This window comes from Ranitomeya imitator, chromosome 9 (genome assembly GCF_032444005.1).
Source record: "Ranitomeya imitator isolate aRanImi1 chromosome 9, aRanImi1.pri, whole genome shotgun sequence".
NCBI lineage: Eukaryota > Metazoa > Chordata > Amphibia > Anura > Dendrobatidae > Ranitomeya > Ranitomeya imitator.
Genome location: NC_091290.1, coordinates 152,308,837 through 152,330,349, shown reverse-complemented (window position 1 = coordinate 152,330,349; position 21,513 = coordinate 152,308,837). Strand labels below are relative to the sequence as shown.

Here is a 21,513-nt window from a genome sequence, read left to right as displayed (position 1 = left end):
CTATCTATCTATCTATCTATCTATCTATCTATCTATCTATCTATCTATTATCTATCTATTATCTATTATATATCTCTTTTGTATTATCTATTATCCATTATCTATCATCTATCTATAATCTATCTATTATCTATCTATCTATTATCTATCTATAATCAATGTATCATCTATCTATTATCCATCTATCATCTATTATCTATCTATAATCAATTATCTATCTATCTATCATCTGTCTATTATCTATCTATTATCTATCATTTATCTATTATCTATCTATCTATCATCTATCTATATCATCTATCTCTAATCTATCATCTATATCATCTATCTATTATCTATCTATAATCTAGTATCCATCTATCATCTATTATCTACCTATTATCTATCTATCATCTATCTATCATCTATTATCTATAATCTATTATCTCTCCATCTCTCATCCTTCCGTCCTTAGTGGGGGTTGCACTTTCTTTAGACTCCAGCAGTTGTAGTAATCAGATGCAGGGGGTCCATGCTGGCAGCAGATGTGGTCTCCACCATGGGGGGCTCCTCCCTGCGGACATGAAAGCCTCTCCCCGGTGAGGGGTCAGCAGCCGTCAGTAATCAGGGGAGGAATCAGCAGCTTAATTGACTTTTCAATATTCTTGTCAGGATCCTATATATCAGCTGCAGAGCCGACACCTGACTGCGGGGAGGGGTCCACAAGTAAAAGCCCCCGGACCCTGCCCCCATTACATCGGCCATGTGTTTTCTGTGGACCACACCACAATTACAACTGACAGGACTACAGAGGTCAGGACGTTCCCCCAGCATGGTGACGGAGACCACAAAACATTGCACTATGGAGATGAGATAATGCCACCATGGTATTGGTCGCTTGTCAGCGCTCCTCGGGGGCGGGCACAGCTGCTCAGCTCTTCTTAACTCTCCCTCCCCCTGGTGGAGGGAGGTCGAGGTGACGGCTGATACAATGTTGCAGCCTCCTGACGATCCGCACTTGTCTTCTATATAATCCAGCGATCTCTTATATCCGTGTGATTGTAATTTTAGCGATTTCCCCCTTTCATCTTCAGTCTTGTCCTCCTCATTGTTACTGACTCATGATTTCACCTTTCGTCTGAAATAGATAAAATGTAACAATTGGTGAATGTTTTATAGGAAAATATCAAAATCCAAAGAAACAAAATCTCAGAAATGAAAGGACGGGTTGTGCTCCTCCATCTGTCATCCTGACCGTCCATTTACAGACCATGTTCGGGCCCACCGTGCCCCCGGACCGGGGCTGGTCTCCATGTGCTGACACCTGTAGCTGTTGCTGATGGGCGCTGGGGACTACAACTCTGGGAGGATGATGGAATTCTCATACCTTCCTCTCAGCTGCCATTTTATGCCTAAAAGCTTTCAGCACAAAGCCTCTATCCCCCTCCCTGATTTATGGTCGATTGCAAAACCATTGTAATCCAGTGGCCCCTGACCGGCAGGAAGATCCCCCCAACAAAGCACAAGACATTCCCAGGAGAGACCACGGGAGACGAAAATCCCAGAAATCAGAAGTCAGGTTCTCTCAGGATTGTAAAAATCCTATTTCTCATCCATTTCTGGGAAAGTTGGGTAAAAACGGCCAATGATCAACACCCACAAGGATTGTAACCCACTCGTCTAAGGGGCCACAATGGGAAATCTGCTTAATTATGATGTGACGTAAAAGAAGCTGCTAAATCATTGTGGATCCAGCAAGGAACGTGATCAGATCAGGACATCATCGCATAAAAGAACCTGCAGCAACGTGGTACAGCGCCAAACAGTGCAGAAGTCGTCAGGGTCCAGAGACGACCCAAAATCAACACCGGGATCAACCCATGCTGACCACAGAGGCAACAAAGAGAAGGACAGTGATGACCCTGATCAAAGACCGCTCCAATATTCATCCAACAGAATGTCCAGGAGATAATGGGAACTCTACACCATACGGACAAATTACCACTGGACACTATAATACTGCCCTGTGTACAAGAATATAACTACTATAATACTGCTCCTATATACAAGAATATAACTACTATAATACTGCCCCTATGTACAAGAATATAACTACTATAATACTGCCCCTATGTACAAGAATATAACTACTATAATACTGCCCTTGTGTACAAGAATATAACTACTATAATACTGCCCCTATGTACAAGAATATAACTACTATAATACTGCCCCTATGTACAAGAATATAACTACTATAATACTGCCCCTATGTACAAGACTATAACTACTATAATACTGCCCCTATGTACAAGAATATAACTACTATAATACTGCTCCTATGTACAAGAATATAACTACTATAATACTGCTCCTATGTACAAGAATATAACTACTATAATACTGCTCCCTATGTACAAGAATATAACTACTATAATACTGCTCCCTATGTACAAGAATATAACTACTATAATACTGCCCTTGTGTACAAGAATATACCTACTATAATACTGCCCCTATGTACAAGAATATAACTACTATAATACTGCCCCTATGTACAAGAATATAACTACTATAATACTGCCCTTGTGTACAAGAATATAACTACTATAATACTGCCCCTATGTACAAGAATATAACTACTATAATACTGCCCCTATGTACAAGAATATAACTACTATAATACTGCCCTTGTGTACAAGAATATAACTACTATAATACTGCCCCTATGTACAAGAATATAACTACTATAATACTGCCCCTATGTACAAGAATATAACTACTATAATACTGCTCCTATGTACAAGAATATAACTACTATAATATTGCCCTTGTGTACAAGAATATAACTACTATAATACTGCTCCTATGTACAAGAATATAACTACTATAATACTGCCCCTATGTACAAGAATATAACTACTATAATACTGCTCCTATGTACAAGAATATAACTACTATAATATTGCCCTTGTGTACAAGAATATAACTACTATAATACTTCTCCTATGTACAAGAATATAACTACTATAATACTGCCCCTATGTACAAGAATATAACTACTATAATACTGCCCCTATGTACAAGAATATAACTACTATAATACTGCTCCTATGTACAAGAATATAACTACTATAATACTGCTCCTATGTACAAGAATATAACTACTATAATACTGCTCCTATGTACACGAATATAACTACTATAATACTGCTCCTATGTACAAGAATATAACTACTATAATATTGCCCTTGTGTACAAGACTATAACTACTATAATACTGCCCCTATATACAGGAATATAACTACTATAATACTGCCCCTATGTACAAGAATATAACTACTATAATACTGCCCCTATGTACAAGAACATAACTACTATAATACTACCCCTATGTACAAGAATATAACTACTATAATACTGCCCCTATGTACAAGAATATAACTACTATAATACTGCTCCTATGTACAAGAATTAACTACTATAATACTGCTCAATATGTACAAGAATATAACTACTATAATACTGCCCCTATGTACAGGAATATAACTACTATAATACTGCCCCTATGTACAAGAATATAACTACTATAATACTGCCTCTATGTACAAGAATATAACTACTATAATACTGCTCCTATGTACAAGAATTAACTACTATAATACTGCTCAATATGTACAAGAATATAACTACTATAATACTGCCCCTATGTACAGGAATATAACTACTATAATACTGCCCCTATATACAGGAATATAACTACTATAATACTGCCCCTATGTACAAGAATATAACTACTATAATACTGCCCCTATGTACAAGAATATAACTATTATAATACTGCTCCTATGTACAAGAATTAACTACTATAATACCGCTCCTATGTACAAGAATATAACTACTATAATACCGCCCCTATGTACAAGAATATAACTACTATAATACTGCCCCTATGTACAAGAATATAACTACTATAATACTGCTCAATATGTACAAGAATATAACTACTATAATACTGCCCCTATGTACAAGAATATAACTACTATAATACTGCCCCTATGTACAGGAATATAACTACTATAATACTGCTCCTATGTACAAGAATATAACTACTATAATACTGCCCCTATGTACAGGAATATAACTACTATAATACTACTCCTATGTACAAGAATATAACTACTATAATACTGCTCCTATGTACAAGAATATAACTACTATAATACTGCCCCCTATGTACAGGAATAGAACTACTATAATACTGCCTCTATGTACAAGAATATAACTACTATAATACTGCTCCTATGTACAAGAATATAACTACTGTAATACTGCTCCTATGTACAAGAATATAACTACTATAATACTGCCCCTATGTACAAGAATATAACTACTATAATACTGCTCCTATGTACAGGAATATAACTACTATAATACTGCCCCTATGTACAAGAATATAACTACTATAATACTGCACCTATGTACAAGAATATAACTACTATAATACTGCCCCTATGTACAAGAATATAACTACTATAATACTGCTCCCTATGTACAAGAATATAACTATGATAATACTGCCCCCTATGTACAAGAATATAACTACTATAATACTGCCTCCTATGTACAGAAATATAACTACTATAATACTGCTCCTATGTACAAGAATATAACTACTATAATACTGCCCCTATGTACAAAAATATAACTACTATAATACTGCCCCCTATGTACAAGAATATAACTACTATAATACTGCCCCCTATGTACAAGAATATAACTACTATAATACTGCCCCCTATGTACAAGAATATAACTACTATAATACTGCCCCTATGTACAAGAATATAACTACTATAATACTGCTCCTATGTACAAGAATATAACTACTATAATACTGCCCCCTATGTACAAGAATATAACTACTATAATACTGCTCCTATGTACAAGAATATAACTACTATAATACTACCCCTATGTACAAGAATATAACTACTATAATACTACCCCTATGTACAAGAATATAACTACTATAATACTGCTCCTATGTACACGAATATAACTACTATAATACTGCTCCTATGTACAAGAATATAACTACTATAATATTGCCCTTGTGTACAAGACTATAACTACTATAATACTGCCCCTATATACAGGAATATAACTACTATAATACTGCCCCTATGTACAAGAATATAACTACTATAATACTGCCCCTATGTACAAGAACATAACTACTATAATACTACCCCTATGTACAAGAATATAACTACTATAATACTGCCCCTATGTACAAGAATATAACTACTATAATACTGCTCCTATGTACAAGAATTAACTACTATAATACTGCTCAATATGTACAAGAATATAACTACTATAATACTGCCCCTATGTACAGGAATATAACTACTATAATACTGCCCCTATGTACAAGAATATAACTACTATAATACTGCCTCTATGTACAAGAATATAACTACTATAATACTGCTCCTATGTACAAGAATTAACTACTATAATACTGCTCAATATGTACAAGAATATAACTACTATAATACTGCCCCTATGTACAGGAATATAACTACTATAATACTGCCCCTATATACAGGAATATAACTACTATAATACTGCCCCTATGTACAAGAATATAACTACTATAATACTGCCCCTATGTACAAGAATATAACTATTATAATACTGCTCCTATGTACAAGAATTAACTACTATAATACCGCTCCTATGTACAAGAATATAACTACTATAATACCGCCCCTATGTACAAGAATATAACTACTATAATACTGCCCCTATGTACAAGAATATAACTACTATAATACTGCTCAATATGTACAAGAATATAACTACTATAATACTGCCCCTATGTACAAGAAGATAACTACTATAATACTGCCCCTATGTACAGGAATATAACTACTATAATACTGCTCCTATGTACAAGAATATAACTACTATAATACTGCCCCTATGTACAGGAATATAACTACTATAATACTACTCCTATGTACAAGAATATAACTACTATAATACTGCTCCTATGTACAAGAATATAACTACTATAATACTGCCCCCTATGTACAGGAATAGAACTACTATAATACTGCCTCTATGTACAAGAATATAACTACTATAATACTGCTCCTATGTACAAGAATATAACTACTGTAATACTGCTCCTATGTACAAGAATATAACTACTATAATACTGCCCCTATGTACAAGAATATAACTACTATAATACTGCTCCTATGTACAGGAATATAACTACTATAATACTGCCCCTATGTACAAGAATATAACTACTATAATACTGCACCTATGTACAAGAATATAACTACTATAATACTGCCCCTATGTACAAGAATATAACTACTATAATACTGCTCCCTATGTACAAGAATATAACTATGATAATACTGCCCCCTATGTACAAGAATATAACTACTATAATACTGCCTCCTATGTACAGAAATATAACTACTATAATACTGCTCCTATGTACAAGAATATAACTACTATAATACTGCCCCTATGTACAAAAATATAACTACTATAATACTGCCCCCTATGTACAAGAATATAACTACTATAATACTGCCCCCTATGTACAAGAATATAACTACTATAATACTGCCCCCTATGTACAAGAATATAACTACTATAATACTGCCCCTATGTACAAGAATATAACTACTATAATACTGCTCCTATGTACAAGAATATAACTACTATAATACTGCCCCCTATGTACAAGAATATAACTACTATAATACTGCTCCTATGTACAAGAATATAACTACTATAATACTACCCCTATGTACAAGAATATAACTACTATAATACTACCCCTATGTACAAGAATATAACTACTATAATACTGCTCCTATGTACACGAATATAACTACTATAATACTGCTCCTATGTACAAGAATATAACTACTATAATATTGCCCTTGTGTACAAGACTATAACTACTATAATACTGCCCCTATATACAGGAATATAACTACTATAATACTGCCCCTATGTACAAGAATATAACTACTATAATACTGCCCCTATGTACAAGAACATAACTACTATAATACTACCCCTATGTACAAGAATATAACTACTATAATACTGCCCCTATGTACAAGAATATAACTACTATAATACTGCTCCTATGTACAAGAATTAACTACTATAATACTGCTCAATATGTACAAGAATATAACTACTATAATACTGCCCCTATGTACAGGAATATAACTACTATAATACTGCCCCTATGTACAAGAATATAACTACTATAATACTGCCTCTATGTACAAGAATATAACTACTATAATACTGCTCCTATGTACAAGAATTAACTACTATAATACTGCTCAATATGTACAAGAATATAACTACTATAATACTGCCCCTATGTACAGGAATATAACTACTATAATACTGCCCCTATATACAGGAATATAACTACTATAATACTGCCCCTATGTACAAGAATATAACTACTATAATACTGCCCCTATGTACAAGAATATAACTATTATAATACTGCTCCTATGTACAAGAATTAACTACTATAATACCGCTCCTATGTACAAGAATATAACTACTATAATACCGCCCCTATGTACAAGAATATAACTACTATAATACTGCCCCTATGTACAAGAATATAACTACTATAATACTGCTCAATATGTACAAGAATATAACTACTATAATACTGCCCCTATGTACAAGAATATAACTACTATAATACTGCCCCTATGTACAGGAATATAACTACTATAATACTGCTCCTATGTACAAGAATATAACTACTATAATACTGCCCCTATGTACAGGAATATAACTACTATAATACTACTCCTATGTACAAGAATATAACTACTATAATACTGCTCCTATGTACAAGAATATAACTACTATAATACTGCCCCCTATGTACAGGAATAGAACTACTATAATACTGCCTCTATGTACAAGAATATAACTACTATAATACTGCTCCTATGTACAAGAATATAACTACTGTAATACTGCTCCTATGTACAAGAATATAACTACTATAATACTGCCCCTATGTACAAGAATATAACTACTATAATACTGCTCCTATGTACAGGAATATAACTACTATAATACTGCCCCTATGTACAAGAATATAACTACTATAATACTGCACCTATGTACAAGAATATAACTACTATAATACTGCCCCTATGTACAAGAATATAACTACTATAATACTGCTCCCTATGTACAAGAATATAACTATGATAATACTGCCCCCTATGTACAAGAATATAACTACTATAATACTGCCTCCTATGTACAGAAATATAACTACTATAATACTGCTCCTATGTACAAGAATATAACTACTATAATACTGCCCCTATGTACAAAAATATAACTACTATAATACTGCCCCCTATGTACAAGAATATAACTACTATAATACTGCCCCCTATGTACAAGAATATAACTACTATAATACTGCCCCCTATGTACAAGAATATAACTACTATAATACTGCCCCTATGTACAAGAATATAACTACTATAATACTGCTCCTATGTACAAGAATATAACTACTATAATACTGCCCCCTATGTACAAGAATATAACTACTATAATACTGCTCCTATGTACAAGAATATAACTACTATAATACTACCCCTATGTACAAGAATATAACTACTATAATACTACCCCTATGTACAAGAATATAACTACTATAATACTGCTCCTATGTACACGAATATAACTACTATAATACTGCTCCTATGTACAAGAATATAACTACTATAATATTGCCCTTGTGTACAAGACTATAACTACTATAATACTGCCCCTATATACAGGAATATAACTACTATAATACTGCCCCTATGTACAAGAATATAACTACTATAATACTGCCCCTATGTACAAGAACATAACTACTATAATACTACCCCTATGTACAAGAATATAACTACTATAATACTGCCCCTATGTACAAGAATATAACTACTATAATACTGCTCCTATGTACAAGAATTAACTACTATAATACTGCTCAATATGTACAAGAATATAACTACTATAATACTGCCCCTATGTACAGGAATATAACTACTATAATACTGCCCCTATGTACAAGAATATAACTACTATAATACTGCCTCTATGTACAAGAATATAACTACTATAATACTGCTCCTATGTACAAGAATTAACTACTATAATACTGCTCAATATGTACAAGAATATAACTACTATAATACTGCCCCTATGTACAGGAATATAACTACTATAATACTGCCCCTATATACAGGAATATAACTACTATAATACTGCCCCTATGTACAAGAATATAACTACTATAATACTGCCCCTATGTACAAGAATATAACTATTATAATACTGCTCCTATGTACAAGAATTAACTACTATAATACCGCTCCTATGTACAAGAATATAACTACTATAATACCGCCCCTATGTACAAGAATATAACTACTATAATACTGCCCCTATGTACAAGAATATAACTACTATAATACTGCTCAATATGTACAAGAATATAACTACTATAATACTGCCCCTATGTACAAGAATATAACTACTATAATACTGCCCCTATGTACAGGAATATAACTACTATAATACTGCTCCTATGTACAAGAATATAACTACTATAATACTGCCCCTATGTACAGGAATATAACTACTATAATACTACTCCTATGTACAAGAATATAACTACTATAATACTGCTCCTATGTACAAGAATATAACTACTATAATACTGCCCCCTATGTACAGGAATAGAACTACTATAATACTGCCTCTATGTACAAGAATATAACTACTATAATACTGCTCCTATGTACAAGAATATAACTACTGTAATACTGCTCCTATGTACAAGAATATAACTACTATAATACTGCCCCTATGTACAAGAATATAACTACTATAATACTGCTCCTATGTACAGGAATATAACTACTATAATACTGCCCCTATGTACAAGAATATAACTACTATAATACTGCACCTATGTACAAGAATATAACTACTATAATACTGCCCCTATGTACAAGAATATAACTACTATAATACTGCTCCCTATGTACAAGAATATAACTATGATAATACTGCCCCCTATGTACAAGAATATAACTACTATAATACTGCCTCCTATGTACAGAAATATAACTACTATAATACTGCTCCTATGTACAAGAATATAACTACTATAATACTGCCCCTATGTACAAAAATATAACTACTATAATACTGCCCCCTATGTACAAGAATATAACTACTATAATACTGCCCCCTATGTACAAGAATATAACTACTATAATACTGCCCCCTATGTACAAGAATATAACTACTATAATACTGCCCCTATGTACAAGAATATAACTACTATAATACTGCTCCTATGTACAAGAATATAACTACTATAATACTGCCCCCTATGTACAAGAATATAACTACTATAATACTGCTCCTATGTACAAGAATATAACTACTATAATACTACCCCTATGTACAAGAATATAACTACTATAATACTACCCCTATGTACAAGAATATAACTACTATAATACTGCCCCTATGTACAGAATATAACTACTATAATACCTGCCCCTATGTACAAGAATATAACCACTATAATACTGCCCCTATGTACAAGAATATAACTACTATAATACTGCCCCTATGTACAGAATATAACTACTATAACACTGCTCCTATGTACAAGAATATAACTACTATAATACTGCCCCTATGTACAAGAATATAACTACTATAATACTGCTCCCTATGTACAAGAATATAACTACTATAATACTGCCCCTATGTACAAGAATATAACTACTATAATACTGCCCCCTATGTACAAGAATATAACTACTATAATACTGCCCCCTATGTACAAGAATATAACTACTATAATACTGCTCCTATGTACAAGAACATAACTACTATAATACTGCCCCCTATGTACAAGAATATAACTACTATAATACTGCTCCTATGTACAAGAATATAACTACTATAATACTGCTCCTATGTACAAGAATATAACTACTATAATACTGCTCCTATGTACAGAATATAACTACTATAACACTGCTCCTATGTACAAGAATATAACTACTATAATACTGCTCCCTATGTACAAGAATATAACTACTATAATACTGCCCCCTATGTACAAGAATATAACTACTATAATACTGCCCCCTATGTACAAGAATATAACTACTATAATACTGCTCCTATGTACAAGAACATAACTACTATAATACTGCCCCTATGTACAAGAATATAACTACTATAATACTGCCCCTATGTACAAGAATATAACTACCATAATACTGCTCCTATGTACAAGAATATAACTACCATAATACTGCCCCTATGTACAAGAATATAGCTACTATAATACTGCCCCTATGTACAAGAATATAACTACTATAATACTGCCTCCTATGTACAAGAATATAACTACTATAATACTGCCTCCTATGTACAAGAATATAACTACTATAATACTGCCTCCTATGTACAAGAATATAACTACTATAATATTGCCTCCTATGTACAAGAATATAACTACTATAATACTGCCCCCTATGTACAAGAATATAACTACTATAATACTGCCCCCTATGTACAAGAATATAACTACTATAATACTGCTCCTATGTACAAGAATATAACTACTATAATACTGCCCCCTATGTACAAGAATATAACTACTATAATACTGCTCCTATGTACAAGAATATAACTACTATAATACTGCCTCCTATGTACAAGAATATAACTACTATAATACTGCTCCTATGTACAAGAATATAACTACTATAATACTGCTCCTATGTACAAGAATATAACTACTATAATACTGCCCCTATGTACAAGAATATAACTACTATAATACTGCCCCCTATGTACAAGAATATAACTACTATAATACTGCTCCTATGTACAAGAATATAACTACTATAATACTGCTCCTATGTACAAGAATATAACTACTATAATACTGCTCCTATGTACAAGAATATAACTACTATAATACTGCTCCTATGTACAAGAATATAACTACTATAATACTGCCCTGTGTTTACTAATATAACTCTTTCACCCTCCGCTGTGTCTTCTGATGCCGCCTGCACACGTCTGCCTGTTTTTCATCTCTTCTATGTAAAGCTGACGATTTATTACCTTGTTATTATTGTTTTTCGGGGTCTCTGGGGATTGCGGGACATTTTCCCCAGGACGGGCTGTAATTAGTGGGGACTGGATAGGAAGTAATGTAGATGGCTGTGCGCTTCCTGTGGCGCGGGGCCTCTCGCTGCTGATCGCCAGGTACGGTCGGATCCTGGGGTGTTGCTGCGTTGGAGGAAGCTGATAAGTGTGAGGCACAGAACATAAATACCTGATATGGCCGCCGCTCTGGGCTTTCCTCGCTGCGGTCTCCACCATGCTTCCTGATCAGGTTATTATCAGACTGCGTGTTTTTCCGCCGTCTGATGTCGGTCCAGACACTCGTCATATTGATGTAGCGCGGATCATTATCTGCTCTGTTCACATTTGCTGACTTCACAAAACACGAATCCCGGGACACAACAGTGGGATTTTATAACATTTCATTAGTGGGATGGAGGGTCCGCACCCCTGAGGCTGGGCCGGTTCCAGACGTCGTGGCTTGCGACCTCTGCAGTTAATAGTTATAGGGCTCGTTCACATGACCAGATTTTCGCTCTTAGTGCTGATCATGAAAAAAACGGATTGTACACGGACAAGGGAGAGATAAGTCCCACTATTCTGGGGGAAATCTTGATTTACGCTTGTGTGAGTGACCCCATACCCCGATTTACAGACTTCATGCAGTTGTCACGGGGAACAAACAGACCACAAATAGACACTGGGGGGACAGTAAGTTCTGCCCAATTTTCTGCTCGCTTTATATGAAGTGTAAATGATGCCGTTATGTAACACATATCAGTGATACTGAGGGGCCGCTGCTGCTTGTTACGGACCTTTCCAGCATCCAGCAACAGGAGAAGCTGCTGCTGTCACTGTCAGCTCCTTCTGGCACACGCCTCTGACATCTTGCCCGCTGATCATATAAACCCACTCAGGTGGCCGTTTTCTGCCTGAGTATTCAGGTAATTGACATGCAGCCTGTGTTTGACTACTACTCCACACTAATCCTGTCCACAAGTGAGACTCCTGACATACCCAGCTCTACTGTGCCACTGGGCTGTGCTATGTCAATGCTTATTGAGTAATTGATGCAAAAGGCACCCGACCATGTATTTTACTTATCAAAAAAGCATAAAAGCCATCGTACTGCGACAAGGTGACCCAATCGGACCATCCTATCCTGTCTCTTACCATGAGTCAGCCAGCCTTAATGTAGATGAGGGCAGAGCAGGACAGGGCCCGACTGTTCAGACACCTGTCTGTGGAGGGCTATATTAATGATATGCCTAGCTCAGAAATTGGGGCCACACCTCTGTTTGTACAAGAAACTACAGCAAAACCAAAGAAATGAGCCGGAGCATAGGTTGGTATACGTGCAATGTGTGAGAGATTGTTCACACTGGCCATTCCTCCAACCTCAGTTTCGCCACCTGCTTTCCATCCTCCATTCCTGTAGCTGCCCTCCAGCCTCCGTTCTTTCAGCTGCCCTACAGCCTCCACAACTTCTACTGATTCACCTCGCCGCATCATCATCATCATCTGTCTGTGCTCCATTACTACTGTTTATCCGGACCGATGAATCTGGAGGTTTCGCCTCACCAAGGGAGGCATCACAGGCGTGTTCCACAGAGATACATGAAGCGCCTGAGATTTTAGGACTAGTCGGCTACAAAGTATCATGAAAAAAGTTCTAAAGCAACATAGCCTCATCCACGGAGGCGATTTTGTTCCGGATACTTTGTTGCAGGGCATCTCGGGAAAGTTGCTGCTTTTTGTATTCTTCTTGTGGCCCCCGTTGTGTCTCGCCGGCCGCCTCATGAAGACATGAGCAGGAATGTGGTCGTCATAGGTCTCATGACAGTCGGAATAGGATCTGTTGGGTCTCATGACCCCCGTGCGACTCTCTGGATCACCATGGAGGCACCTGTCTTATTACATAAGTCTGTGCGTTACGCGGCTCTAATGCTGGGGCTCCAAGGGCTGTAATAGACGCTCTTGTGAAAGTTTGCACCCCCCTTCCATGTCTGTGGTAAACTTGTCACCTGTCACATAAAACTCTCTGCTTTCTCTGGATGAGTCTTCTAAATGTCGGCTCCAGGTGATCGAAGGCCAGGACAAGGCTCCTCGCGTTCCTCTCCCCAATTTGACATGCGGGTGAGGATTTCTCTGGTGCCCTCCGCTTCGCCATCTGCTTTCTCGGGCTTAATTGTATTTTCTGGGAAGATTCCACGGTCAGGTGCCACGACCTGTGATCCTGAGACGTCTGTCAGCACCACAAACAAGCCACGAATGAACCTCAGAATTGTTGTAAATGAAGGTGCCGGGGACAGGGGGCGCATATACTTATATCGCTCAGTCCCTGGAAAGTGTGTGCCCTTCAAGGGGAGAAGGAGCAAAAGACGCCCCCGGGGGAAACAACAAGCAGCAAAACAAAATATCACAGTAAAAAAGGCATAAAGAAATAAGAGTAAAACCAGACAAAGTAATACAAAATCACAGTGAAGTGAAGTTTACAAAGTTCCACTTTTGGGCAGATTCAGGCGGAATGAAATTGTTCTAATTTGCCACTAAATCATTTTTTTATATTCTGAGGTTTTTCCCAGACCCTAGATCATAATAAATGGAGGGCTTGGAAGGGGTTCAAAATAATAAATACTGATCCTCACCTGTTCAAGGTGACCTGTCAGCCTTTGGGGCCTCTTCGCTCTTGGACCTGTTGGCACTGGGGCCTCTTTGCTCTTGGACCTGTTGGGATTAGTGCCTCTTCGCTCTTGGACCTGTCAGCACTGGGGCCTCTTCGCTCTTGGACCTGTTGGCATTGGGGGCTCTTTGCTCTTGGACCTTTCGGCACTGGGGCCTCTTTGCTCTTGGACCTTTCGAGATTGGGGCCTCTTCGCTCTTGGAAATGTCAGCACTGGGGCCTCTTTGCTCTTGGACCTGTCGGCATTGGGGCCTCTTTGCTCTTGGACCTATTGGCACTGGGGCCTCTTCACTCTTGGACCTGTCGGCACTGAGGCCTCTTTGCTCTTGGACCTGTCGGCACTGAGGCCTCTTCACTCTTGGACCTGTCAGCACTGGGGCCTCTTTGCTCTTGGACCTGTCGGCACTGAGGCCTCTTCCCTCTTGGACCTGTCGACACTGGGGTCTCTTTGCTCTTCGACCTGATGGCACTAGACATCACGCCGTCACAACCGGTCATAGATGTGCATTACGCCCCCATGACCGAATTACATCTTCTGTCAAAAGATCTGAAGAAGAAAAACTGACTGTAGGGATTGAGCGGAGAACACAGCACAAAGCAGGGACAGGACAGGGGAGTATAAGCTTTTATTAGCAACAAGCTGCCGTTTTGCAGGTTTTGTGCAAATTGACTTAGAACTTTTTTGAATTTTGGACCGAATTCAATTAAATTTGTTCCGAATCATTTCCTCATTTGTGTAAATGACACAATTCTAACGAATAATATATAAACTGATGAAAACGACAATCACTAATTCCATTATTTGTTTTTCCTTTTCCTGGTACAAAGGTTTAGCTCAGCGCCCTGATCCTGTATCTCAACACCCTGGATCCAGGGTGCTAATACTCCTGCAATCCAAGAATTGTGTGTGGAGCCAGTGACAGGCGGCTGCAATCCACACATTCCCTGGTGGTGGCACTTATGTTATGTGACCGTCACATTCCTCCCCATCAGCAGCTGGTGGTCACTGACTGTCTCATTACTGGAACCTGCACCTTTTCCCAGACCTCGGCTTTATTCTTTACCCAGTTCGGACTTGAGGGACACAGAACTGATTATTCCTATTTCCCTCCTGATCATAACGACTATTAGGGGAGACGGTCAGAGCCGCAGTGAACGTCAGCGCTAGGTCACAATGACGAGACACAAGGACACGACGAGCACCAGGCACTTGTGTTACTATGGGGCTATGTTCACACCAGGCACTAATGTTACTATAGGGCTATGTTCACACCAGGCACTTGTGTTACTATCGGGCTATGTTCACACCAGGCACTAATGTTACTATCGGGCTATGCTCACACCAGGCACTTGTGTTACTATCGGGCTATGTTCACAGCAGGCACTAATGTTACTATTGGGCTATGCTCACACCAGGCACTAATGTTACTATCGGGCTATGTTCACACCAGGCACTAATGTTACTATCGGGCTATGTTCACACCAGGCACTAATGTTACTATGGGGCTATGCTCACACCAGGCACTAATGTTACTATCGGGCTATGCTCACACCAGGCACTAATGTTACTATCGGGCAATGCTCACACCAGGCACTTATGTTACTATCGGGCTATGTTCACAGCAGGCACTAATGTTACTATTGGGCTATGTTCACACCAGGCACTAATGTTACTATTGGGCTATGTTCACACCAGGCACTAATGTTACTATTGGGCTATGTTCACACCAGGCACTAATGTTACTATTGGGCTATGTTCACACCAGGCACTAATGTTACTATCAGGCTATGTTCACACCAGGCACTTGTGTTACTATCGGGCTATGTTCACACCAGGCACTAATGTTACTATTGGGCTATGTTCACACCAGGCACTAATGTTACTATCAGGCTATGTTCACACCAGGCACTTGTGTTACTATCGGGCTATGTTCACACCAGGCACTAATGTTACCATTGGGCTATATTCACACCAGGCACTAATGTTACTGATTTCCAGCCTCCATTCCTCTAGCTACCCTCTAGCCTCCATTTTTCCAGCCTTTGTTCATTTTGCTGCCATCCTGCCTGTGTTCCTCCAACCTCCATTTTTCCATCTGCTCTCCAGCCTCCACAACTTCTACTGATTCATCCCCTGTGTATGTGATGTGGTGACCCCCACACTGGCTGATAAATGCGGGGACATAGCTGTACCAGGGAGGGTTATGGAGCCATCTTTAGCTGCCTTGCATGGTGACAACCTCGGCCTCATGTGTGCAGTGCAGTTGTCAGGTCTCCTCCCGCTCCTCTGAGCAGCTGACACTCAGCACATTGCTCAGCAGGGGGCAGCAATGAGCTCAGGAGGAAGCTCCTCACACTTTCGAGAGTTTGGAGACTGATGCATGATGGGAGCAACATTTGTGGGATAAATAAAGGGGTTCAGTGACCCCATGTTGTATAATGTCTGCACCATGTGACCCAGAGAGGACCCCGCACCGGTGATGGCAATATCTGCTGTGACTGGAGACTCCCTTTAAGGACTGTGGCAATTTAAAGGATCTTGAGTTTCAGGACTTCAGTGTCACTTACCAGAAGAGTCGCCCTAAATGGGGCATCCAAAATTGATTTCCTTGAGCTCCTGTCACGGCTGGTCACGCTCCGACAACCTAAAATGATCCTAAGTGCCCATCTAATGACACAGGAGACGACTGTCTGCACCCGATCCTGATGATGGGGCAGGACTGAGTGGGCTGTACTGTGTGTGGGGGAATCACAGGACCCCTGATCCCAGCTCCCCAACATAGCCATCTCCTGGCAGCCATGATGGGGCAGCTACAATCACCTCCTCCTGGGTCATCTGCAGAAATCATCAGGAGACCTCAATCCTCCTAGGACAGACTTATGCCAAGGAGCGGATCTGGTTACTGACCTCTGAGGACCCCGGGGGTCTCCGGGCTCTTTAACACTTTGGAAATAAATTGTTACAGTGCAGATGTGGCCCCCAAGTCTTGTTAGTGGCGTTTCTGGAGGAGTCTCCATGAAGTAATGAGGGGAAGGTTAATAAGTGTTGTCATGTTAGCAGAAGACATTTTGGGATGTCCCAGTACACAGAGAGCCACAACCATAGACTAAGGGCCTGCAGGCTGGACCCCACTGCTGGACCTATGAATATATAGTCCGAACGCCACTACTGGACCTATAAACCTATAGGCAGGACCCCATTGCTGGACCCATAAACCTAAAGGCTGGACCGCATTGTTGGACCTATGAACCTACAGTCCAGATGCCACTCCTGGACCTATAAACCTATAGGCAGGACCCCATTGCTGGACCTCATTGTTGGACCTATCAACCTTCAGTCCAGAAGCCACTCCTGGATCTATAAAGCTATAGCCAGGACCCCATTGCTGGACCTCATTGTTGGACCTATGAACCTACAGTTCAGACGCCACTCCTGGACCTATAAACCTATAGGCAGGACCCCATTGCTGGACCCATAAACCTAAAGGCTGGACCTCATTGTTGGACCTATGATCCTTCAGTCCAGATGCCACTCCTGGATGTATAAACCTATAGGCAGGACCCCATTGCTGGACCCATAAACTTAAAGGCTAGACCTAATTGTTGAACTTATGAAACTACAGTCCAGACGCCACTCCTGGACCTATAAAGCTATAGACAGGACCCCATTGCTAGACCCATAAACTTAAAGGCTAGATCTAATTGTTGAACTTATGAACCTACAGTCCAGACGCCACTCCTGGACCTATAAAGCTATAGGCAGGACCCCATAAGCCTAAAGGCTGGACCTTATTGTTGGACCTATGAACCGTTAGTCTGGACCCCAATGCTGGAGCTATGAATATAAAGTCCGGACGCCACTGCTGGACTTGTTAACCTGCAAGCAGGACCCCATTACTAGACCCATAAACCTAGAGGCAGGACCCCACTACAGGACCTTTTGCCCTTCAAGCAGGACCCCATTGCTGGACCCATAAACCTACATCCTGGACCCCAATGCTGGACCCTTAAACCTACAGTCCGGACCCCACTGCTGGACCTGAATCATAAACTGTGACTAAAGGTCACATAGTGATAGAATAATCTCCCGGACTACATCCCCCATTATTGGGAAATTTTCATTTCCATTGATTTTACGATCCGCCCTTGTAACCTGCTTTGCTTTTGGTTGTTCTTTCAGCAATGAAAAGGTTAATTGGGGACAGGGGCATCTCTTAGAGGTCAGCAGCAGGACCCCCAGCCTGGGATTCTCACCTGTGAAACCTAATCTGGGGGGGGATGTGCTGCGGCTTATTCTGTTACCATATAGAGATTTATATGGACAGGAGGGGCAGGCTGCGCTTATGGCGGACATGGCGTCGGGCCTTTCTTTACACCTATTGGTAACATTGATGTGGAGCTCTTCATCATCGCTGACAGCGCCCCATCTGTTCCCAGTCACTCATGTCACAGCAGGAATAAGCCCTGGCCGGCTCCATTACCCGGGGCCCCATGGTAGAGCCCCCCATCCATCAAACCTATGTGCGGGGTGTTACATTGTTCCCATCTATAATGGTCAGTACTCGGACCTGCTTGCTGTCGGCGAATGATAGCATTCCGGTTTATACGCAGAAGCAGAAACCCTACAAAGCTGAGGGTTTGTTACAGTGTAGTAGTTTAGATCTGGGGTGTCGGTAATGATCTGAGGTTCCAGCACTAAAGTCTGACTCCGCTCCCCATCCCCGATATATCTCATCATGTAACAATGCTTCTGCTACACAGGACGGGATAGTACTGACATATAGTGCTGAACAAAACACGTACAAAGAGCAATAATAATAATAAAACCGCTCTACCAGACTAAAATAATACCGTCACACCATGAGCATATCCACTACTACTACAGAACAGATAGAAAGACCAATGTTACCAGAAAGAAGAATAATAATAATTATTATTATTATTAATAAATATCACCGTATAGAACCACGGCTGAAGGCCGTATATAGTGCTATCTATAGTGATCGCAGCGGCTGAGCGTTCTGATCAAATCCTTCACCATCCACATATCTTCCTTCTAGACAACTTCTATCTGCAGTCAGTGACTCGGAGACCCCTGACCCCTCACATTCCCAGCACCGTCCCCTCCTATTCCCAATCTGCACAAACGCCACGTCCTGCTGCTAACTCCTCTTCTGTGGCTCTAATAATGATAGTGCTCCTCTAGTAATAATCCCCACTGCACCCTCTTCAGTAATAATACCCCAGAGTACCTCATTCAGCAATAATACCTCCAGAGTACCTCATTTAGTAATAATACCCCCAGAGTACCCCATTCAGCAATAATACCTCCAGAGTACCCCATTTAGTAATAATTCCCCTCACAGCACCCTATTCAGCAATAATACCCCCAGAACATCCCATTCAATAATAATAAAAACTGTAAAGCGCTGCGGAATATGTTAGCGCTATATAAAAATAAAAAAATAAAGATTATTATTAATACCCCTAGAGTACCCCATTCAATAATTCTCCCAGAGTACCCCATTCAGCAATAATACCTCATTTAGTAATAATTCCCACATAGCATCCCATTTAATAATAATTCCCCTCAGAGCACTCCATTCAGCAATAATACCCCCAGAACATCCCATTCAGTAATAATACCCCTACAGTACCCCATTCAATAATTCCCCCAGAGTACCTCATTCAATAATAATACCACTAGAGTACCCCATTCAGTAATTCCCCCAGAGCACTCCATTCATCAATAATACCCCCATAGTTCCCCATTTAATAATAATACCCCCAGAGTACCCCATTCAATAATTCCCCCAGAGCATCACATTCAATAATAATACCCCTAAAGTACCCCATTCAGTAACAATACTCCAACGCTGACCACTTCATTAATAAGCCTTCTCCCCCCAGGCTGCGCCCTTTAGTAATAATAAGCCCCTTTCTCCACAACAGGCAGGGGCAGCACAGGTGCAAACAGCCACCTCCCAGAGTATGGAGGGGGTGACTGCCTAGTAGAAGAAATGCACACAATAGGGCTTGCATAGGACACCAGTCACACAGGTACGTGCGGTGCAGAGTGTCCGACTTACAGCCTATTGATGGCGCCCATAGTATTATCATTACTTCCGGTAGCTGTAACGTAAGCCGCTATCTTCTTTGCCCAACCAAAATGTGTAGTGTTAAAAAAACCTCACCAAAAACTGATTGTGGGAACACAGCCTAAGAGCTCTATCACATGTCCTGTTATTTCTGGTACTAGAGGGATCAGTGTCCATGTGTTTAATACGCGTGGCAACCGAGCCGGAGCCTGGGAATCAGCGGTACTGTTCGCGCTGTTCCCCGTGCTGAAGAATAGAGAGGTTCCCACACTGTATTTTTGAAATTATTTAAATTATAAAAAAGGTGGGGTCCCCCCATTTTTGACAACCAGCCAAGCTAAAGCAGACAGCTTGGGGCTAGTGAACAGTACCACTGATTCCCAGGCATCGGTACGGGTCACACTGATAACACATAGATGTCATCAGTGTGCACGTGTGCGGAACGTTTTGTGGCCCGTGCTGCTTTTAAAACCTGGACGTGCCAGTGTATTA

The 21,513-nt window shown here is 39.5% G+C and overlaps 1 long non-coding RNA gene across 1 annotated transcript in view; it reads right to left on the bottom strand.

The window, feature by feature from the left end:
- Positions 1 to 359: 359 nt before the first annotated feature.
- The window catches only part of LOC138649842 (uncharacterized), a 284,944-nt gene continuing 263,790 nt past the window's right edge, over positions 360 to 21,513 (bottom strand). Inside the window, exon 4 of the long non-coding RNA XR_011315374.1 lies at positions 360 to 1,117. This is a non-coding gene — a long non-coding RNA (uncharacterized lncRNA). The remainder of the gene's footprint in view (positions 1,118 to 21,513) is intronic.